This window comes from Crassostrea angulata, chromosome 8, assembly GCF_025612915.1.
Source record: "Crassostrea angulata isolate pt1a10 chromosome 8, ASM2561291v2, whole genome shotgun sequence".
In the NCBI taxonomy this organism is placed as follows: domain Eukaryota; kingdom Metazoa; phylum Mollusca; class Bivalvia; order Ostreida; family Ostreidae; genus Magallana; species Magallana angulata.
In genome coordinates this window covers 12,898,429-12,923,544 of record NC_069118.1, presented here as the reverse complement: position 1 = coordinate 12,923,544, position 25,116 = coordinate 12,898,429, and the positions used below count along the sequence as shown (strand labels likewise).

The 25,116-nt window shown below is 34.1% G+C and overlaps 2 pseudogenes; one reads left to right on the top strand and one right to left on the bottom strand.

Annotated features, from left to right (window-relative positions):
- The first annotated feature begins 7,503 nt into the window (after positions 1 to 7,503).
- LOC128159313 (peroxisomal acyl-coenzyme A oxidase 1-like) lies at positions 7,504 to 12,905 on the top strand (annotated as a pseudogene).
- Positions 12,906 to 14,445: 1,540 nt separating this feature from the next.
- LOC128157838 (intersectin-1-like) lies at positions 14,446 to 15,776 on the bottom strand (annotated as a pseudogene).
- Between the last annotated feature and the right edge of the window lie 9,340 nt (positions 15,777 to 25,116).

The window sequence follows — 25,116 nt, the reverse complement described above, 5'->3', positions numbered from 1 at the left end:
GTAAATATATTTAGGGTAAAGACATACCCTTAATACTATGCTATGCGAAGAGTTATAAATATTTATTGATAATATCATAGTCAATGTGACTAAAATATAATGACATCCTTGTCTCAACAGAAAATGTTTTATAAATCCTAGTCTAGTCTTACATGTACTACATACTCGACTTTTGCTATGCAAAGCCGATGAATGAGATATGAATGAAAATATGGTATGTGTGATGTCAACACACTTTGATTCAAAAACCACAGTCTTACTATGTTCGCCCTTTTATGCTGTCCTACATCTCAGGTTTCCAAATAAGACATTACTCTCTCTCTCTTTCTTTCTCCCTAAAAGATTTTCTTTTCCTAACATTTGAGTTCAGTACATGTATGTCACATAATTAATATTTTCCGCTGACTGCCATGTCGAAGAAAGATTAGATATTACAACTGTTTTTGACTAAAAATGACACCTTGATAATGACTAAATAAGTGCTTTATTTTCCATTCATTCTCTTTCTTTTTTATCTATCTCCTGAGTGTTACTAATAAATTGGGGACTCATAAACATTCATTTTATTCTATCCATCCACAGTATAGCTCACAAGTATCCCGGCATCAACCTTGAAAAAACAATCTGAGTCACACCGTGTACAGGATGGTGACGCAATGTATGTGTTCGAGACAATTCAAGAAAAAGCACCGTGTTGTCACCACTGAAACTCCGAGGTCACTGTGTCACTCCGTGAGGATCATTATCTGAGGATAATAAAATATGTTTAGACTAGAGTTTTACTAATAAACTGGGGACACATAAACATTTATTCTTTTTTTTTTTCATCCACAGTATAGTATACATCAACCTTGAAAAAAATACAATAGAAACAGTCTGAGTCATACCGTGTACATGGGGGTGACGCAATATATGTGTTCTAGACAATTCAAGAAAAAGGACCGTGTTGTCTCAACTGAAACTCCGTGGTCCCTCTGTCACACCGTGAAGATCATCATCTGAGAGGATAATAGAGTATGTTTAGAAATAAACGATTTTTGGCTAATGAGGATTAAAATATATCTTTGTTCTTACATAAAACGTCCCCAAATCCTTAGTCTTACTTTATATCCGACGTTTGTTATGATAAGTCTATAAAGTAGATATGAATGAAAATTTCATGATCAGCTTATGCTAACAAACTGTAATAGATAAACATAAGTCTTGCGCAATATTAGTGGTGTTTTTTTAGAGTCAGTAATCAGTTTTACAATAGTTCAAAGATGCTTGCAAGCATTATTTTGTTACTGGTTCAAGGCAGGAAATAAAACCAAACTAAGGAGAGAAATGTAGTGCTTATTGATGAAATTTATATCAACCTTGGTATAATTTACTAAGCTGTCAAGTGCCAGGAAGTCACAAACTTCTACTAAACCTAAACAAAGGAGAGAAATGTAGTGCTTATAAATGAAATTAAAATAACTTTTTGCATACTTTACATGATACGTTATTAGAGTATGTTTAGAATTAAACGAATTTTGGCTAAACAAGGATTAAAAAATATCCTTGTCTTCACATAGAATGTCTCAAAAACCTTAGTCTTACTATAGATCCTTCTATTCTATTCTTTTATTCTGCTATGTATAGTTAACAAAGATTTTATATTTATTTCAAAATCAAATATTGCTACTCAAAGTTCATATTTAAGGTCATTTCCATTGAAACCGAATTGTATGGTGATCGGTAATTCGGAGAAACGCATCATGAATCCTATTCATGGTGTAAATATATTTAGGGTAAAGACATACCCTTAATACTATGCTATGCGAAGAGTTATACATATTTATTGATAATATCATAGTCAATGTGACTAAAATATAATGACATCCTTGTCTCAACAGAAAATGTTTTATAAATCCTAGTCTAGTCTTACATGTACTACATACTCGACTTTTGCTATGCAAAGCCGATGAATGAGATATGAATGAAAATATGGTATGTGTGATGTCAACACACTTTGATTCAAAAACCACAGTCTTACTATGTTCGCCCTTTTATGCTGTCCTACATCTCAGGTTTCCAAATAAGACATTACTCTCTCTCTCTTTCTTTCTCTCTAAAAGATTTTCTTTTCCTAACATTTGAGTTCAGTATGTCACATAATTAATATTTTCCGCTGACTGCCATGTCGAAGAAAGATTAGATATTACAACTGTTTTTGACTAAAAATGACACCTTGATAATGACTAAATAAGTGCTTTATTTTCCATTCATTCTCTTTCTTTTTTATCTATCTCCTGAGTGTTACTAATAAATTGGGGACTCATAAACATTCATTTTATTCTATCCATCCACAGTATAGCTCACAAGTATCCCGGCATCAACCTTGAAAAAACAATCTGAGTCACACCGTGTACAGGATGGTGACGCAATGTATGTGTTCGAGACAATTCAAGAAAAAGCACCGTGTTGTCACCACTGAAACTCCGAGGTCACTGTGTCACTCCGTGAGGATCATTATCTGAGGATAATAAAATATGTTTAGACTAGAGTTTTACTAATAAACTGGGGACACATAAACATTTATTCTTTTTTTTTCCATCCACAGTATAGTATACATCAACCTTGAAAAAAATACAATAGAAACAGTCTGAGTCATACCGTGTACATGGGGGTGACGCAATATATGTGTTCTAGACAATTCAAGAAAAAGGACCGTGTTGTCTCAACTGAAACTCCGTGGTCCCTCTGTCACACCGTGAAGATCATCATCTGAGAGGATAATAGAGTATGTTTAGAAATAAACGATTTTTGGCTAATGAGGATTAAAATATATCTTTGTTCTTACATAAAACGTCCCCAAATCCTTAGTCTTACTTTATATCCGACGTTTGTTATGATAAGTCTATAAAGTAGATATGAATGAAAATTTCATGATCAGCTTATGCTAACAAACTGTAATAGATAAACATAAGTCTTGCGCAATATTAGTGGTGTTTTTTTAGAGTCAGTAATCAGTTTTACAATAGTTCAAAGATGCTTGCAAGCATTATTTTGTTACTGGTTCAAGGCAGGAAATAAAACCAAACTAAGGAGAGAAATGTAGTGCTTATTGATGAAATTTATATCAACCTTGGTATAATTTACTAAGCTGTCAAGTGCCAGGAAGTCACAAACTTCTACTAAACCTAAACAAAGGAGAGAAATGTAGTGCTTATAAATGAAATTAAAATAACTTTTTGCATACTTTACATGATACGTTATTAGAGTATGTTTAGAATTAAACGAATTTTGGCTAAACAAGGATTAAAAAATATCCTTGTCTTCACATAGAATGTCTCAAAAACCTTAGTCTTACTATAGATCCTTCTATTCTATTCTTTTATTCTGCTATGTATAGTTAACAAAGATTTTATATTTATTTCAAAATCAAATATTGCTACTCAAAGTTCATATTTAAGGTCATTTCCATTGAAACCGAATTGTATGGTGATCGGTAATTCGGAGAAACGCATCATGAATCCTATTCATGGTGTAAATATATTTAGGGTAAAGACATACCCTTAATACTATGCTATGCGAAGAGTTATACATATTTATTGATAATATCATAGTCAATGTGACTAAAATATAATGACATCCTTGTCTCAACAGAAAATGTTTTATAAATCCTAGTCTAGTCTTACATGTACTACATACTCGACTTTTGCTATGCAAAGCCGATGAATGAGATATGAATGAAAATATGGTATGTGTGATGTCAACACACTTTGATTCAAAAACCACAGTATTACTATGTTCGCCCTTTTATGCTGTCCTACATCTCAGGTTTCCAAATAAGACATTACTCTCTCTCTCTTTCTTTCTCTCTAAAAGATTTTCTTTTCCTAACATTTGAGTTCAGTATGTCACATAATTAATATTTTCCGCTGACTGCCATGTCGAAGAAAGATTAGATATTACAACTGTTTTTGACTAAAAATGACACCTTGATAATGACTAAATAAGTGCTTTATTTTCCATTCATTCTCTTTCTTTTTTATCTATCTCCTGAGTGTTACTAATAAATTGGGGACTCATAAACATTCATTTTATTCTATCCATCCACAGTATAGCTCACAAGTATCCCGGCATCAACCTTGAAAAACAGTCGGAGTCACACCGTGTACAGGGGAGTGACGGAATGTATGTGTTCGAGACAATTCAAGAAAAAGCACCGTGTTGTCGCCACCGAAACTCCGGGGTAACTGTGTCACTCCGTGAGGATCATTATCTGAGGATAATAGAGTATGTTTAGAAATAAACGATTTTTGGCTAATGAAGGATTAAAATATATCTTTGTTCTGACATAAAATGTCCCCAAAACCTTACTCTTGCTGTATATCCGACGTTTGTTATGATAAGTCTATAAAGTAGATATGAATGAAAATTTCACGATCAGTTTAATGCTAACAAACTGTAGTAGATTAACATACATCTTGCGCAATATGAATTGTGTTTCTTTTTAGAGTCATTATCAGTTTTACAATAGTCCAAAGATGCTTGCAAGCATTGTTTTGTTACTGGTTCAAGGCAGTAAATAAAACCAAACTAAGGAGAGAAATGTAGTGCTTATCGATGAAATTTATATCAACCTTGGTATAATTTACTAAGCTGTCAAGTGCCAGGAAGTCACAAACTTGTACTTAAACTAAACAAAGGAAAGAAATGTAGTGCTTATAAATGAAATTGAAATAAATTTTTGCATACTTTACCTGAGACGAGACGTTATTACATGTAGAGTATGTTTAGAATTAAACGAATTTTGGCTAAACAAGGATTAAAAAATATCCTTGTCTTCACATAGAATGTCTCAAAAACCTTAGTCTTACTATAGATCCTTCTAATCTATTCTTTTATTCTACTATGTATAGTTAACAAATATTTCATATTTATTTCAAAATCAAATATTGCTACTTAAAGTTCATATTTAAGGTCATTTCCATTGAAACCGAATCCTATGGTGATTGGTAATTCGGAGACACGCATCATGAATCCTATTCATGGTGTAAATATATTTAGTGTAAAGACATACCCTTAATACTATGCTATGCGAAGAGTTATAAATATTTATTGATAATAATATCATAGTCAATGTGACTAAAATATAATGACACCTTGTTTCAACAGAAAATGTTTTATAAACCCTATTTTTACATGTACTACATACTCGACTTTTGCTATGAAATGCCGATGAATGAGATATGAATGAAAATATGGTATGTGTGATTGTGATGTCAACACACTTTGATTCAAAAACCACAGTCTTACTGTGTTCGCCCTTTTATGCTGTCCTACATCTCAGGTTTCCAAATAAGACATTACTCTCTCTCTCTTTCTTTCTCTCTAAAAGATTTTCTTTTCCTAACATTTGAGTTCAGTATGTCACATAATTAATATTATCCGCTGACTGCCATGTCGAAGAAAGATTAGATATTACAACTGTTTTTGACTAAAAAGACACCTTGATAAAGACTAAATAAGTGCTTTATTTTCCATTCATTCTCTTTCTTTTTTATCTATCATCTGAGTGTTACTAATTAATTAGGGACTCATAAACATTTATTTTATTCTATCCATCCACAGTATAGCTCACAAGTATCCCGGCATCAACCTTAAAAAACAGTCTGAGTCACACCGTGTACAGGATGGTGACGCAATGTATGTGTGCGAGACAATTCAAGAAAAAGCACCCTGTTGTCGCCACCGAAACTCCGGGGTAACTGTGTCACTCCCTGAGGATCATTATCTGAGGATAATAGAGTATGTTTAGAAATAAACGATTTTTGGCTAATGAAGGATTAAAATATATCTTTGTTCTGACATAAAATGTCCCCAAAACCTTACTCTTGCTGTATATCCGACGTTTGTTATGATAAGTCTATAAAGTAGATATGAATGAAAATTTCATGATCAGTTTAATGCTAACAAACTGTAATAGATAAACATAAATCTTGCGCAATATGAGTTGTGTTTCTTTTTAGATCAGTAATCAGTTTTACAATAGTCCATAGATGCTTGCAAGCATTATTTTGTTACTGGTTCAAGGCAGGAAATAAAACCAAACTAAGGAGAGAAATGTAGTGCTTATCGATGAAATTTATATCAACCTTGGTATAATTTACTAAGCTGTCAAGTGCCAGGAAGTCACAAACTTCTACTAAACCTAAACAAAGGAGAGAAATGTACTGCTTATAAATGAAATTAAATTCACGTTTTGCTTACTTGTTTAGAATTAAACGAATTTTGGCTAAACAAGGATTAAAATATTTCTTTGTCTTCACATAAAATGTCTCAAAAACCTTAGTCTTACTATAGATCCTTCTATTCTAATCTTCTATTCTATTATGTATAGTTTGCAACGATTTCATATCTATTTCAAAATCAAATATTGCTACTCAAAGTTCATATTTAAGGTCTTTTCAGATGTAAAAATATATTGAATATTATAAGTGTAAAAGTTGAAGATATTGGACCCAAACGTTCATTTAATACCTTTGACAATGTTTACTTAATCCTGAATAATGTACAAATTCCATAGGAGAATATGTTGATGAAAAATGCACAGTTGAACAGGCTTAAAACTCACATAGTTAAACTTGTTAACACATGGGAGTTACTGCTTTTATGTGCTTGATAAATATATCCATCTAAATGAGATATCATAATGTTGTTGAAGAAAAAAGTATTATATGTGATTTTAGCACAAGTTGAAAATAATATCTATGTATTTGCTTGTCGAAAATAATTTACAGCAGTCTCTAAAACATTTATTGATTCATTTCCTCTGTCCTTTTTTCACCAAAATGATAATGGCCAGATTTAGTTTTGTACCATGCTTAATACTGAATCTGATTTTACACAAAAAAAATTTTTCACAAAAATTTATGTAACTGTATTCATATGTATATTCACAGTTGAAAAAAAATGCATTTAAACATGTTAAATATATATGGACCCATCTACATATATGTACAATACATACATGTACAAATTTATGTACCTATATTCACTTAATAAATACAGATATTAATTATTAATTAATATTATATTATAAGTGAAGGTTAGCAGAGAAGGCCATTTTACATCCAGAGGCCCTAGCAAGGCAAACTACTCTGCCATGATCTTGGTGAGGGTCACTATTGTAAACTGGTGCTTTGTGACTCTCAGTTATTCTTCTTCAATAACTGTTTGGTACTCTGCTGTTCGAAGACAGTCTACATTCGATTCAAGGTAAAGCATACATTTCTCATAATTCATCTTCAAGTACATTTAAGTATCTATAAATATTTTCGCATGAATCTCATGAAGATCTACTGAGGTCGTGAATCATAGTGCACATGAGCAGAGAGAGAGAGAGAGAGAGAGAGAGAGAGAGAGAGAGAGAGAGAGAGAGAGAGAGAGAGAGAGAGAGATCATTGCATATTTAGTCTTTAGATGTATTCATAGTACATAGGTAATAATTTGATTCTAAATGTTACAAATATGTGTCATAGCAGTGAAATGGAGAGCAAGATCTTGGACTACCAGACCCAGCAGTAAAAAGTCTTTCCTAGTCTTGCCACAGCCTACGCTTTATTCTTTGTCTCTAAAACCCTCTATGCTGAGATATCGAAGGGAAACTTTAAAAATCTTCCTGAGGTATAGTATTTTGTTAATGCATTGCTTTATTTACATGTATGGTGCTATACTTTTTAAAGTGATTTTGAATAATAAATCTAGTGATTCTTCTAGTAAAGTGAAGAATGTTTTTGCTTGATTGAGTTATGCCACCTAGTTTATTAGTTTAACAATAAAGCATGGTAAGGAAAATCTTTAAATGGCTGTGGTTATTTTGCAGATCCATTGTCAGTCGGCTGGCATGAAGGCCCTGTCAGCCGAGATGACGGTCGAGCTGTTGGAGATCAGCAAACAGGCCTGTGGGGGACAGAGTTACCTGGCCGCTTCAGCCTTGGGAGACGCAGTAGCATCGGCCAAGTCCCTGGTCACCGTGAAGGGGAGAACACTGTGCTCTACCTGTAGGTCGCCAGGTGTGTAATGTGAAAAAGAGGTGTTTTAAAAACACAGACTGTATAAATTATGTTATGGAAGGTATTTTGTACTAGTCTTAAAAATCTTAAAAGAAACGTAACACTGTAGAGCAATGAAGGGGTGGAGGATACTATGGAAAATAATTTAATTCTGGTTGTAAAACCTTTGTTGATTGGCAGAACAAGTTCATCTACAGTCGCAACAGCTGATACAGCCACCTTTAACCTGGGGCCACTCCCCATGAGTGTCCAGTTTCAATCCTGCCTGTTTAGTTTTTCACTATATTTTAACTCATTTAGGCGACCACCTGTTTAATGCTACTAACGGCCAGTGTTTTGAGTTCCTGTGCTTTTAAATTGCCTGTTTTCAATTGTCTGTTTTGTCACATGATTTCTACGGTGACATGTGACCTTGTGTCAAAAAAAGCCAACCTTAAACAGCAGAAAATGAGGTGATGACCAATAATTGTGTGTAATTTGAATTCTGCTAGGATTTAATAAGATAACCCAATTCAATACAACGATATCAAATGGTCAGTCTTGCGCTTTACATGTATGTTAGCCCTACTGCCAGTATTGTTCTTTTATGATGAATTCTGAGTAAAACTCTTGCATTGTGAATAAATTTATATGAATGGAAAGTAGGAAGAGCTCTTCCGAAGAGGTCTTCTCATATAAAAAGAAGGCCATGGTTATAGAGGTTAGTAAACAAGGTGTGTCCTCAGTACAATGATTTGAAACCTGGAATAAGAGGCCACCTTTTTAAGTGGCCAGTTTGTCATTCTCCCATCAGTAGTCTCTAAAAACAGGTGCGACTGTATTTCATGTAACATAACTCGCCTATGTAACAACTGTGTAACACAGATAGAAATTAAATTCCTTTATTACTTAGAATGGCAAGAAATATCCTCTAGGGGTTTTTAAATCTCTACAGTATTTTTCCAACAGTTGTGAACAATTACAAAATGAAATTATGTTGTGATTTTATACTTGAATTTGTATTAGTATTTGATACAAAGTGGCAGATATTTATAGGTGAATGAGGAACCCAAGGTAAATAAGAAATCAACCGTACCTGGTAATTGTGAGAGGAAATGCTATTTTTGAGACTTGTTCATGATCAATTTAATGGAGTGTTATTCAGAATTACTGTGAAAGATTCTTACTTGAGAGTTATTATAATCTGTAGTAGCCCATTTTGAAATTTACAGTTAATTTTAAGAATTTGATGTGCAAACTGAAATGAAATATGGAGAAGTCATATTATGTTTTGCATGGTAAATACATAATGGAAACATGATAATTACTTACTATGTATAGGTACTTGATGAAGAGGTTTGCTGCAGCTGTTAGTGGAGAGATTGTCTGGTTCCACAGAATACCTCTGTATGGATCCGATTAAATACACCTGTCCCATCAACTCACCTGGAGACTGTATGAATGTGTCTTTGTTATGCCAGGTGTACAGGTTCCGAGCCTACAGGTAAGTAGATAGGATTTCTATGATTTACATGTTACTAATTTCCCATGGAGAATTAAACTCGTAAGCCCTTGTTACCTCTCTACTGCTGAACAATAACTGAAATTTTTAGTATATTTTGTTTATAATTATCTTAATTACATGAGTCATGTAAAAAAAAATGATTGCTGTCAAATCATCTGACTCCTCTACATAGAAAGAAAATTTTTGTAAAAATTAAAACTCATTGAAATTCAGTGAAACAGTGTCATTGTGAACATCTTGCCTAATTTATTACTTAACATAATACACATAGAGGACTTTCAGGGACTTATCACGTCACACATTTATGTTGAATTTTTTAGGATGATTTCAAAAGTTGCCAGGATGCTCCAAAGAGATATAGAAGGGGGAAAGAAGCAACATAAGGCCATGAATGACAACCTGGTTTAACTTGTCCGAGCAGCAAGGGTCAGTTACAATAGAGAATATACGCTGATAGCCAGAAACAACTGTTTTGTTCATAAAATATCTTGACCTTACCTATTAAAGCTTGACAAAATACATAAGGACTTACATGTACATATAGAATTGCATCACCTTGTACCTAATCCTAAACTTATTGAGAAGTTCCATGATCACTTATGATTTGTCCGTCATAGTGTTGGTAACATAGTGTTTGTGACGGATCACATGCCAGTGGGAACCTCGCATTAGGTAAAGAGAAGTTAGTTTTCAGAGTGTTATTTTTTTTCAAAACTTGCAGACTTACATACACCTGTTATACTGAGTGATGAACAGTTAATTTTTTTTACCCTTAGTCTAGTGTTATTTTATGGTTTACACTTACAGGCTCACCTGTTATAGTGTATGGTGGTTGTTTATAATGACTGTTAATTTAAAACACTAGTGTTATTCTCTGGTACACACTTACAGGCTTACCTGTTATACTGTATGGTGGTTGATTACAAACAGCTGTTAATTTTATACAGTAGTGTTATTCTCTGGTACAAACTTGCAGGCCCACCTGTTATATTGTATGGTGATTGATTACAACAACTGTTAATTTAATACACTAGTGTTATTCTCTGGTACACACTTACAGGCTCACCTGTTATACTGTATGGTGGTTGGTTACAAACAACTGTTAATTTAATACACTAGTGTTATTCTCTGGTACACACTTACAGGCCCACCTGGTATACTATATGATAGTTGATTACAAGGAAGGCATGAATCAACTTCAGATCAGCGTTCCTGTTTCCAAAGCTTTAAACAATCTGCTTGTCTTCTTCACTGTGTTCAACATTGTTAAGAATGCTGGAGATGTTCTTGAGGTGAGACTAATGATATCCTTTTGATTCCTGTATAACTACATAGCTCTACACCATATTATACTCTGTGTATGAATTATGGAGACACAGTGAAGTCTGTTGGTTGTTTATGTATGTGTAATAGGGTTTTGCCAACTGACATTTAGATATGATGTTACATTGTTATATTATATAAAGAGTATTATAACAGCTGAATGTAAATAGATCAAGATAAGTCAAAAATGGATATTAAAAAAAGGCAAAAATAACATTGGATATACCCATATGAACTTTGGTCATAAATGTCAAAAAGTCTTTATTCAATTTCATCTGTATAAAGTTTGCTCATTTTGTATTTCTACCATTATTATGATAATGATGGATATTTTCTAACTTCTTTTTATCCAACCAAAGACTGAGTCTATTGGATTGCCACAGATGGAATGGCTGAAAGAAACAGAAGTCAAGATGCTGGCAAAAATCAGGTGAGATGAACCAATTACATGTACTAAATAATTCTTAAATATCTTCGACATGTTGCTTAGTAACTCTACATGTGTAAAACATATTTTGTTTGGTTTAGCAAATTTCTCCTTTTCTGAGCCCTGCTACTCACAGACACACACACTCTCTCTCTCTCTCTCTCTCTCTCTCTCTCTCTCTCTCTCTCTCTCTCTCTCTCTCTCTCTCTCTCTCTCGATATCTTTATTTTAGATTTAAGAGTACCTGTATTATTCAATAATTTCTTTACATTTCAGACCAGATGCAGTCTCCCTTGTAGATGCCTTTGATATCCATGACAACACACATGGTTCGGTGCTTGGCTGTTACGATGGAAATGTTTACGAGAGAATGCTAAAATCAACACAAAATGAACCTCTAAACCAATATGATGTAAGTACCGTATTTTCAGCAAAATTACCAATATAAACAGCCTCAATGAATAATTGTATTCTAATATTTCACTATATTGGTTTTTTTTTCAATCTTTACTGGATATTGTATATTTACATATAAATATTGCTCATTTACATGAACAGATATGATAAATATTGTATTTGTACAGTTTCTATAAGTGCTGATCCACATTGCAAAAACGATGAAAGAGTTACATTGCACATCTGGAAACAATGAAATTTTTTTACTAGTATTCTGAATAATTTTACTCTGCATTCTTAGATATATAAATTTTTGCAGGTTCATTATTCCTTCCACCAGCACCTGAAACCATTTCTACAAAGGAATAACACCTCAAAACTATAAAAAGTGCCTCCATAACAATATATTACAATTAACTCACTCTATTAATTGCTTGGAGCAATTGTGAGAACAACTGAAGCCACAAAATGTGAAATCATAGACTGCTAGAGGATGAATGTAATATTAATGCTGAGAATTATCTAATCAAGACCTGACCAAAGAATATCATTGTATTTTTTAATACACAATACATGTATATTATAATGTATATAATTTGATAATCATTTTTATGCAATTTGCTTATGAATTTTTTATTCCCTTCGTTTTGTTTTGTGATGAATCTGATTTAATTGCTTATTGTAGATAGTATAAAGATATTAATTGAAATACATGTATTTGATTAAAAAATTTCCTGTAATGCCATTCGAGACCTAACGAGAATGATCTTTATACATGTATCTTATATCTGTGATAACGACCACTGGTTGTGTTTTTATGAGTTTTTTTTCTGATTTTGTTTATGTGATTTATCATTTGTTTATCAAAGGTTGTTAAGCATTCACTATAAAATATTACACGATTATATATTTTTGATGTTAGTATGAAGTTTGTAGATTTACTGTATTTGAATGCCAAAATATAAGTAAAGTATAGATTACAATTCGTATGAGAATCATTTTAACACATAAATTGATGAATTGTTTCACTTTGTTTTGTTGTTGTAATTTTTTGAATAGCCAAAATATATTGGAAGCTAATAAAAGGATATTTGTAATAAAATAAAATAATTCTTGATTGAATTAATTCACAACTTTTGATGGTAAAATTGAAATTATTTGATGAGTTGTGAGCTTTTACACTTTGAATGCGCTATGCGCATTTAGGTGTTAAATAAACGCCATGCATGCATTCCAAACTTCAATGACGCAAAAGAAAGCAGTAAAGGAGTTGTCATAAGCTGGGAGAAGTTACACGTGTATATATAAGTTACTAATGTGTTTACAATACTTCATATTCTATTAAGTATAGAAATATCTGCACTTTTTCAAAGTATGGTTCCTATTAATTGATCTTCCATGCTTGAAGGAAAAAATCACACGTTTCTTGTCTAAAACATACTAACACGACGTTTTTACCCAAAAGCAGCACTTATCAATTGTAAGCATAATAATGAAAAAGGAATGTTGAAGCAGTTATACGGTAGATTTATCATTTAATTTGAGTTCTTAATTCTGCGATTCAAGCGTTTTGCTTCAAATCGCCGATTTTTTTTTATCATAGTTTCATTTAGTTTACATCCGTCCGAAAAATAAAAGAAAAATCTTAATACCCGCAGGATGCGCTACTCACGATTTTACGCACATATTAATTCCTCGCTTTTAATTAGGAATCGACAGTAAACACAATACAAGAAAAAAACTCTTTAATTTCTTCAATCATACGGGAATATATATATTTAAATTTTGTACCTTATCCAACTTATTGATTAATAATTGAAGACAACTTGTTGCATTTGAACATATCTTCAATTCTCGTAATGGTTTTAAATACTAATATTACAATTGCCTAATGCTTTCACAATAGTTACATGTATTTAGGGGAGGGTTTATTATAATGTATAGACTTTGCTTGTTGCCCAATCCTGTTTTGACATATCAATGAATGTGTTAAAATAAAATCCAATCTTTATACAGATGTATTTTCATTAGACCCAAAAATTGTTGAAATATATTATATAAGGAATAAGGAATCATTTTCTGAGTATTAGGAAGTGATAATTTTGGTCGGGGCGTGATCAAATCCAATAAAGCCCGAAGAGCTTTATGATAGATTTGATCACGCCCCGACCGAAATTATCACCTCATAATATTCAAAGAATGATTCCTTATTACTTATATTTATATAATTTTGAGCCATCGTACGATTAAATATTTTTATATAAATAAGCAAACCCCGCTGGCGCCTCAATTTGGCGTCATTTGTATTATGGGTTCAGGCACGTAGCATCAGGGGGGGGGCAGGGGGGGGCCTGCCCCCCCCCCCCCCACTTTTTCTCGGAACAACAATTTTTTTTTAAATTTACATATAAAAAAATGAATTATAATGGAGTTGGCCCCCCCACTTTTTTGGAAGTAAGTAAAAAATTGATATGAAGATAAGGAAATGAGGAGTCAAATTGAAGTTAGCCCCCCCCCCCCATCCCCCCCCCCCCCCCCCCCCCCCACGGATTAGGATTTTGAAGATTTTTGGAAACTTTGAATCTTCTTTTTTTTTATTTTTTTGCTTGTCAAGATTTTTTGGATGGGTCTGGCCCCCCCCCCCCCACACTTTCAAAAACGATGCTACGTGCCTGGGGTTATATAGTACAAAATCGATACGTAGTTTTATCACAGGCAAAGACACTGGAAAATGTAAATATATAGTTTTAGTACCGAGAGGTAAGAGCCCTCTCTCGAATTATAGGGTCAACATCAGAGGGATGAATTTTGACCTTGGCGACTTCGTGACCGCTTTCTGAAATCTCTTGATCACTTTCTTGTTGTTGTCTTTGGGCCTCTGAATGAAAATCTTTTCATCCTTTTTCATTTTTGCCTTCTCTATTTCTTGAACTCTTTGCACTCCTGAAACTTCCACAACCTCTGGTTTCCGGGGATGCTTTTTAGGAACATCAGGCCTTTGCTTGTCTCTAACGTTTTCCAATTCCAAATTTTTGTGGTTTTTATCAGGCTGTCCAATCCCTTTAATCGGTTTTCTTGGACCCATCGAAAGAAGCATATCGTCTTGCTTTCTGTTTCTATCCACTCCTTTTACATCTGGAGCTGTTGCTGCTCTCTGTCGTACTTTAGAGCGTTGTGGTCTGTCATCTTTGAGTTGTGTTTTAGGAACACCAGGCCTTTTTTGCTCGTCTCCATCGTTTTCCAATTCCGACTCTTGGTGGTTTCTATCAGGCTGTCTAATCCCTTTAATCGGTTTTCTTGGACCCATCGAAAGAAGCATATCGTCTTGCTTTCTGTTTCTATCCATTCCTTTTACATCTGGAGCTGTTGCTGCTCTCTGTCGTACTTTAGAGCGTTGTGGTCTGTCATCTTTGAGTTCTTCTTTCCCAACGTCTGGTGGAATTACATGAATACCCCCACCGGATTGTTTGCCTTTCACGTTTTGTCTTTGCTCATTTAAAACTGCTGTTTGATCATCTTCTTTAAGGTAGATTTCGTAAAATGTATTATTCGTTTCATCCGGGCTCTTGTCGATAAGTTTGCCCCTGTTTTTAGCATCTTTCTGTACTTTACTTTCCATTCTACCGTCTATCCTGACTGGACGTCCTGTGCTTTGAACGTTATGCTGCTTTGCTTGGTATTTGTCTGGCGCCTGACTACCACCATACGAGTCATCTGGCATCTGTCGGGCTTTATCATAACGTTTGACCCCCTTCCGGTTTCTTCTGTCCTCCTCCTTCTTCTGTTCCTCCTGTAACTTCCGGTCTCTTTCCTGTCGCTGTTTATTTCTGTTTTGTTGACATGCCTCTCTGAGCCTGCGCACTCTTGCGGTCTCTTCTCGTTGCTGTTGCCACACATCTCCCTGTTCCTCGATTCTCTTTTGCTTTTGATGTTCCTCATTCTCCCGTGTATATTTATCCCTGAAATTATTTCTAGTACGGATCTTGACGACTGTTTCTTCCGGGGAGGGAGAGGTACCGATTCCGGAGCTATAACACATGGAGAAATCATAGAGAGTTTATCATACATGTATAAATAAAAAAAATATCTTGCTTTTTTTTGGTTGTAGCACACCCCCCCCCCCCCCCGCCAAATCTAAATAGGTAGAGTTTTCCTTTTAGAGCATGCCATTTTTTGCAATTTCCGATATTTTTTATAGTTGTTAATTGTACTAAAAACAATTTGTGTGGTAAATTTTTTGCGACTTGAAAAAAACCCGTTTTTTATCATCGCGTAAAATCTCAGGAATTAAAGTTTGCTTCAATACAAATTACAATAGTACAACTCATTCCGTTTTATAATTTTGTTTTACAATTACTACATGGGCTTCCGTTTTACTTGTTAAGTCATCGCAACTTCAACTTACAAATTAGCTAAAACTGTTACAAAATTATAATTAAACGAGCTGTCGTTGAATGAAAAAACGATATTTTAATTTGTGTTGATGTTTATCATATATTTATAAATAAAAAATGGTGTCCAACCTGTGTCCAGCTTCTTTATCATTTTAACAAGCAAAGCATGCACCAAGAGTTGTGTGTATCTATTGTTACTAGTATACGTCATACGCAGGCGTTTACCCTACCCCTTCAGTTACTATCTTAATTAGGTTTTCACCCGCCATCAAACTTTCGATCTCGCCCCTTACTCAATACATTATCATAAAATATCTCAAAAGTATCGTATACACTTTTTGCCTGCATACCAGATACGTTGCTCCGATTTTGGGATAAAGGACCTACTCTAGATAGTTTTTAATTCCAATGTCAAAAAAAAAGAATTGAATAAAAAAGTAATATTTAAAGTTTACAATATTATCTTTACTGTTAATTTAATAATCAGCTCGTTCTAGATACCTTATTTATGGATATTATGGATATTTAAGGTAGAATAATATCAGATGATTATTTTAGATATGAGGACGTCACAAACGTTGAATGCTGTACAATGCAACATCACAAGCGAAAAGCAAAGTTCACGCTTGTGGCTGTTAAAATTGCTTTCATATTTATATGAACTTACCCTTACTTAAACTAGGATTTTTATGGTATAAATCACATTTGCAGACAATGCAAGAAGTTAAATTTTTTTAAAGATTTTGTCTCATAACTGCAGCGGTGTGCGCATACAAATTTTCATAACGCGTTACTTATGTTACTTAAAAAAAGATTCAATGCTTAATAATTGTATCATTAATGATTGAAGTACATTTTCAAATGCAATAAAATACCATTGAATGTCAACAATGGACTTACTTGATTTGATTTTTTCTTATATCAGAGGACATGAATTGTTAATGGTAAAATGATATCATTAATGGTCAGATGTCTCACCACTAATGCAACTTTATTCATTAGTGGATACTGTATCATTAGAGGTTGCTGCAAAGCATTATAAACAATAGAAATAGCAAAATGAAACTTGACCAAAATCATGACCATGTCCCTCTAAGAGTCTAACGCCTTTTTTAAAGAGAAAAATGTGAATATTCAATTGTAGATTTAACAGGAATATTCATTGGTTGCAGTCGTTATGTCACTAACCAAAAACGTGTCATTTTAACTAATGCTTAGGATCTTTGCTTGTAAAATTCTCTTTAATACACATTTTCAGGGGGAAAATCAATATCCCATAAGCTCTGATCTCAAATATATTTTAATGTGAAAATGATGATGGGTATTAACTTTGATCGTTTAAAGATAATTGCTAGATTTATTTGACTTTTAGCTAACAGATGAGTCGTATCTACATTATGTATGAAAGCATAATGCTTTGCAGCCTGATCATTCATGAAGATATATCCATATTTAAACGCTTGATTTGAATCATTTACGCTCAAATAAGTGGATGTCGCATGTAATTGACGCTGTTAGACAACGCATGCTTTCTTTGGAGCAGATGCCATCAATAGCCTTACGATCGGGAATACAATTCTCTCGGGAACGTAAGTTTGGGCTCGATCAATGCAACAAACTGACAAAAGCGGTAAGGATTAAAAGACCCATTACAGGAACAGGTTGGTTTCAAACAACGAACATGATTTGGACAAATAGTTAATATATTGATTAGCTACAATGATTTATTGAATACATAGATCATATAATTTATAGATTCCTTCATTAACAAGTTACGTTGTCTGTAGTCATTATAACTAATATATACAATTAATATTGAATAGTAGTTAAATTCAAAAATGTGTGAAAATATCACAATTTCCTGTACATGACTGGGGAGAAACCTAGCATAACAAAGGACACAGTCATATTTAAAGGTTAAGATGGTTCAGTACGTAAGTAAGCGCATGAAAGGAAGTGTGTTCTCTTAGTTTTCTGTAAATATTGAAATAAATGAGACAACCTAATGTATAAACATAATTTAGTCATAATAAGTGAGGTAATTAAAACCTATGTTGAAGCATATTAATGTTATATAGATTTAAAACTTACGAAAATCATGATCCCCAGGGGTAGGGTGGAGCCACAATGGGGGGGGGGGGGGGTGTCAAATTTTTACAGAGGAATTTAGAGAGAAATGTCTTCTTCTCAGAAACCAATTGGCCAAAAATCTGAAACTTGAGTGGAAGCATCCTCAGTTAGGGTAAATTCAGGTTTGTTCAAATCATGATCCCGGGGATAGGATGGGATCACAACTGGAGGGGGGGGGGGCAATTTTTTTAAATGTAGGAATGTATATAGAAACTAGATCTCGTTACGAGTAACGAGTAGGTCTTCCGTCCGATTTTGTTTTCATATGATACGATGAAATATCGATATTCTCTGCCAAATCTGCGATCTTGGTGAATCTAGGTTTTTTGTCTCGAGTCCGAAACGGACGAACAAAAGAGGTTTATGAAAATAAAAGCTAGGTTTTTTTTTTATACATTTGTTTAGTGTACACCACTTTTAATCATGGAAGATGAAACACCAAAGATAATCAGTTAAACTTGTAAAAAAAATGAATTGTTTGAAGTCTTCTGGTGAGTACCGGAAGTGACGGTTGACAAAAGAAAACCCCTTTAAAATATATCTTCAATCGATTGTCTATCATTTATAAAAGTTTGTGTCTCAATCACTTACAGTGACTAAAATCTCGCTGGTATCAATTTTGTAAAAAGGCTAGGTACCAAAGATATTTGAAATCTTGATTGTTTTCAAGTTATCTGTAATATAGTTTACGAGTGTCCTGGTCCCTCATTTAAGGGGCCAGCCCCTTTTTCTTGAGTTCAATCGAAGGTCTCACGAATACTAACATTTTTTGTTCTTACACCCATCTAAAATTGTTGTTCATTTTTGAGATACAAATGATTGAATATTTTAGGGGCCAGCCCTCTAGATCCTTAATGGGGACAGACTTTAGAGTTTTGATTAGTGGAATCGATTAGAATCATCAATGCAAACATTTTCTTTTCTACATTGCCTATCAAAATATGTCTCCTTCTCTAGATATATTGCATCAAAGTTTAAGTACTTTGGCCCCTTAAAATCCCTAATTACGTCATAAATGGATGTGAAAATGATTTTACCTGATAAATATTGCTACAATCAACAACTTTGCTTCTATATTGCATTTCAAAATTTTGATCGTTTTTAAGTTATTTGTAATAGAGTTTACGAGTGTCTTTGCCCCTAATTTAAGGGGCCAGCCCCTTTTTCTTTATTTTGTTGAAAGAACGTTTAATTATCTACCACTTTTGTTATATATGTCTTAACAAAATATCAACTGATAAAAAGATACAGATGAAAACGTATGAAAATTTTGAATGAAAATTCGTACTCAATTTTCGAGCCCATGCGAGCTCCAAGAAATGGCGCCACTGGCGTAAAACAACATAATAGTGCACAACTTCAAACTATAGACTACCTATCCTGAACATTTCATAGTCATATCTCTGATAGTTTCTGAGATCAGCTCTGCACAAAATAGGTCGTGAAAATGTGCAAAATGGCCGATAAATCGGTACCGGAAGTGACGACAGGAATAATCTCAAAAACGTATGAAGTTTACATTAAGTCCCATCTTCTGTGAAAAAATGATTGAAATCGGTCGAATAGTTTTCGAGAAATCGCGTGCACAAAATTTGTGGAAAAAAATAATAATAACTAGATACGATCTCGTTACGAGTAACGAGTAGGTCTTCCGTCCGATTTTTTTTAAGATAAAATGATACCATGAGATATCGATACAATTTCAAAATTACCCCCCCCCCCCCCAAAAAAAAAAAAATTGAAGATAAAGAATAAAAACCCTAATTACGTCAGACATGGGCCTGACGATAACTCTTTCAAACCGATAATGTAGAGATCAACAACTTTGATTTTTATAATGCATAACAAAATATTTATCGTTTTCAAGTTATTCGTAATAGAATTTACGAGTCTCTTGGTCCCCTTTTTCTTGATTTTATTGGATAGAACTTTTGATTCTCTACTACTTTTGTTCTATATGTCTTGTCAAAATATCAACTGATAAAAAGATACTGATCAAAACATATGGAAATTTGGATTCGAAATCTGTACCCCATTTTTGTGCCTAAGCGAGCTCCAAGGAATAGCTCCACTGGTGCAAAACAACTAAATAGTGCACAACTTCAAACCATGCTCTACTTATCCTGAAAATTTCAAAGTCATATCTCTTATAGTTTCTGAGATCAACTCTGCACAAAATTGGTCGTCAAAAATTACAAAATCGACCGTAAATCCGGACCGGAAGTGACGACGACAAAAAATTCAAAAATATATAAAATTCAGATAATTTCCCATCATCTGTGAAAAAATTGTTCAGATCGGTTGAGTAGTTTTCGAGAAATCGCGTGCACAAAATTTGGAGAAAAAAAAAATAATAAACAGTACGAAAACAATAAGGTCTTCCGTTGGAAACGGAAGACCTTAATAATAAGAAACAGTACAAAAACAATAAGGTCTTCCGTTGGAAACGGAAGACCTTAATAATAACTAGACACGATCTCGTTGCGAGAAACGAGGAGGTCTTCCGTCCGATTTTTAGAAGAGGAAATGACCTTGCCTTTTATCTTCATCAACGAAACATATCAAGAAATGCAGATGTGATCTAAAAGAGCGATGGATGAAGGATTATAGACCCCGTTGGATTCCTAATTTGAAGGACCAGCCCCATTTTATATCATATTAAATAAGAGACCTTTTGACCTAATAACGGGTCTAATGACCTGTAATAAAAAGAAACCAAAGAAAAAAAGAGCGTCTTCCTTTGTAAACGGAAGACCCTAATAACAATAAGAATAGAAGGGTGTTCCACTGAAGACGGAAGACCCTAATAATAAAAAACTGTTTTTGTCTAAATCTTAATTGAAGAGTGTTTTTCGACTTGTACTACAGTCCAACAACCCTTTTATGTTGAATATTTTAGTTAGAAAAAGAAACAAAAAGGAGAGAAAGTAATAGAGAGAAAGAGCAAAGCTTGGCTCCGGCGAGATTCGAACACACAACCTTTGCAGGTATCTCAAAACATGGCTGACGCGAAATAATTCCCGAATTTCTCTTTGAATTCGGGGCGTTTTCGTCCGGAAGAGGAGCTGAGTTTTTGTATGAAATGAAAAACAACGTGTAAGATGTCTGACTATTCAGGTTTGGTAACAGTGCGAGGTCATTTGAAATATTGATGCGTGTTTGTGTCTGGAGGGGGTTGAAAAGACCCGAGCTTGATTTTCGTCTTAAATAAATCGAAAATAGAATTTTGAGGTGTGGATCTCGGATGCGGTTAACAACAATTAGGGGAAGTCCTAAAACAATGACTGATGCATTTTACCCATGTATTTCAGTGTTGAGATTTTTTTTCGTGTCGTTTTCTATTATGTTTGACTGTTTGATTTGATTGATAAAATCTTTATAAATGTAGAAATAACGAAATCAGTAACAGGTAAATTTATTCGGCAAAAATTTGATGACAGTAATTTCCACAGTTCTAACATTCATAAGTAGTTCACACGCTATCGTAAATACAGACAAAATAGAAAACAAGAAATATACATGCAACAGAAATATAACGCGGCTGCTTACATGCCTTGTACTGTGTAAATTTTAAGTCTCCGTACAGGCTATACTCGCCGTTTGATCTCAGGAATTTCTTCTTAATTGTTCAATCCGCTGCATATTTGGCAGACAATCAGAATGGGGTCCAAGGTTTTTTTCTACAGTCATGTCAAGGACGCCAATCGAAACTCAAATGCCCAAAAATTTATAACTCTCTTAAAAATGAACGAATATGTCTGGTCATTAGTACAGTAATCTAGAATTGAATTAGATTGAAAATAAAGGCTCAAGATGAAAGATCCAGTAAAATAAGGCCAGAAAAACTAAATGATTTTGTGAATAGGAAGGGGGGGGGGGTCGGTGCGTGTACAGTGTGTAAATTTAATTTCCACGTATAGGCAACAAGCGCCGTTTAATCTCAGGAATTTCGTCTTAATTGTTCAATCCGCTGCATATTTGACAGACAATAAGAATGGGGTCAGAGGTTCATTTTCACGAATTTTCATTAGGAATGAGTGAAGGGCTTGGGAGTCAGAATTTTTTTTTACAGTACATGTCAAACACAACAAGTAAAACTCAAATGCCAAAAGCTTCATAACTCTGTTAATAATGAACGAATTGGTCTGGTAATTAGTACAGTAATCTATAATGGTAATTAGTTGAAATTAAAGGTCGAAGATCAAAGATCAAGTAAAATCGGGCCCTAAAAACTAAATGATTTTATGAATTTGGAGGGGGGAGGGGGTCGGTCGGTGACTTCTATATTAAACGTAGAAAATTAAATTCTAAATATCACATATTGCAATATGTGGTATTAAATAAAATACATATGTTAAAAACAATGTATAAGCGTTGTTTGAAAGATGTAATTTTTTTTTTTACATCTGTTTATTTTTAGGCTCAAACACTCATAAACGGGTGGTCACTTTTCAAATCTTGTCGCAGTCACCCGTTCGTTTGTATAGTTACGAGTATAAACTTCGGAGGTTTTTCTTAATCCCAGACAGGCAACAGATTTGTATCAGTATATAGACATGCACAAAAAGGAAAAAGTACACCATCATTAATAAAAATGACTTTTTAGCGTTGATTTCCAATCAGTAAGAAGACAATCATTAAACAATGAATTTCAAATTATTTGAATCCATAGACATTATCCCGTAACTTAAAATAAATACATGTATAATTTTTGGACGCCAATGTACATTTAGCCTCTATCCAATTTACTGCATGTTACCTGTACTTAGTTCTTATGTACTTTAGAGAGAGAGAGAGAGAGAGAGAGAGAGAGAGAGAGAGAGAGAGAGAGAGAGAGAGAGAGATTTTCTAGTTTTTTATAGTGTTTAGGGAATTAGTATATTAGCAACGTATGTCAATAAACGCATGCATACATGCAAGCGTGTATCTATATATGTGAACAAATACTAATCAGTCCTCCTTTTAAAGCCATGTAGAATAACGTTGATGCATTGCTAAATGTGTGCATACAGTCATTGAGATGGCGGCATTTCTTTGATGCCGGCAAAGCGACCCAGTGAACTCTAATGCGGTCGAACTGCAGGGGCGCTTCGGCGGCATGTCTTTGATGGCGGCGATGCGAACTGCTGACAAAAACGAGCTTTATATTTGTACTAAAAAAACTGTTATTATTTTTATTTATGATAAAAATAAAACGGAAAACAATAAAAACCATCATTTTAAAGGTAAACAAAACAAAATTAGTGAAGAACAAATAATCGGCACTCGGGGATGGAACCCGGGTCGCCTGGGCACAAGTCCAACACTCTAACGACTGAGCTACGCGGACTCTCGCTTCAGAACTTTTGAACTCAAAATCTCGGGAATGCCTGGATCGATTTTAACACGAATTTCATATTCTGAAGTGTTTTAAGCGTCTCTATCGAATTAAAACATAAAAAAAAATCAAATCTAAAAATTTGAAAAATTAAGGTTTTTCATTTCCTTCCGGTGACGACCGGAAGTGACGGCGGACGTTCGGATATGAGAAAGGCACTGCGGCCGTTCACTCTCTACCTTCTCTGAAAATTTGAAGGTTCTATCGTAAATACTTTTTGAGAAAAATCGTGAACAAGCAAAAACGTAAAATCTTTAATATCTCGGTACCGGAAGTGACGATCAAAAAAAGCCCGTGTATTTTTCTTACAAATTTTGTCATGAATAAGATCTGAAAATTTCATGAAAATTGGCTAAAGCATTTTTGAGAAAACGTGCGGAAAAAAAACAACAATAAAAACTAGACACGATCTCGTTGCGAGCAACGAGGAGGTCCTCCGTCCGCTGAATACGGAAGACCCTAATTATAAAAGACTGTTTTTGTCTAAATCTTTTAAAGAGTGTTTTTCAACTTTTACTATAGTCCAACACCCTTTTATGTTGAATATTTTAGTTAGAAAATTAGATAAAAAGGAGAGAAAGAACAAATCTTGGCTCCGGCGAGATTAGAACACACAGCCTTTGCAGGTGTCTCAAAACATGGCTGACGCGAAATAATTCCCGAATTTGTCTTTGAATTTTGGAAGATTCCGCCCGGGAGAGGAGCTGAGTTTTTGTATGAGATGAAAAACAACGTGTAAGATGTCTGACTATTCAGGTTTGGTAACAGTGTGAGGTCATTTGAAATATTGATGCGTGTTTGTGTCTGGAGGGGGGTGGGGGGTGAAAAGACCCGAGCTTGATTTTCGTCTTAAATAAATCGAAAATAGAATTTTGAGGTGTGGATCTCAGATTCGGTTAACAACAATTAGGGGAAGTTCTAAAACAATGACTGATGCATTTTACCCATGTATTTCAGTGTTGAGAATGTTTTTTCGTGTCGTTTACTATTATGTTTGACTGTTTTATTTCAGCAGGGTTGATAAAATCTTTATAAATGTAGAAATAACGAAATCAGTAACACGTAAATTTATTCGGTAAAAATTTGATGACAGTAATTTCCACAGTTCTAACATTCATAAGTAGTTCACACGCTATCGTAGATACAGACTAAACGGAAAACAAGAAATATACATGCAACAGAAATATTACGCGGCTGCTTACATCCCTTGTACTGTGTAAATATTAAGTTCCCGTACAGGCTATACTCGCGGTTTGATCTCAGGAATTTCTTCTTAATAGTTCAATCCGCTGCATATTTGGCAGACAATAAAAATGGGGTCCGAGGTATATTTACACGAGATTTCATTAGGATTGAGTAAGGTGCGCGGGAGTTAGAATTTTTTTCTACAGTACATGTCAAGCACGCCAATCGAAACTCGAATGCCCCAAAATTCATTACTCTCTTGAAAATGAACGAATAGGTCTGGTCATCAGAAAACAGTTATCTAGAATTGAACTAGGTTGAAAATAAAGGTT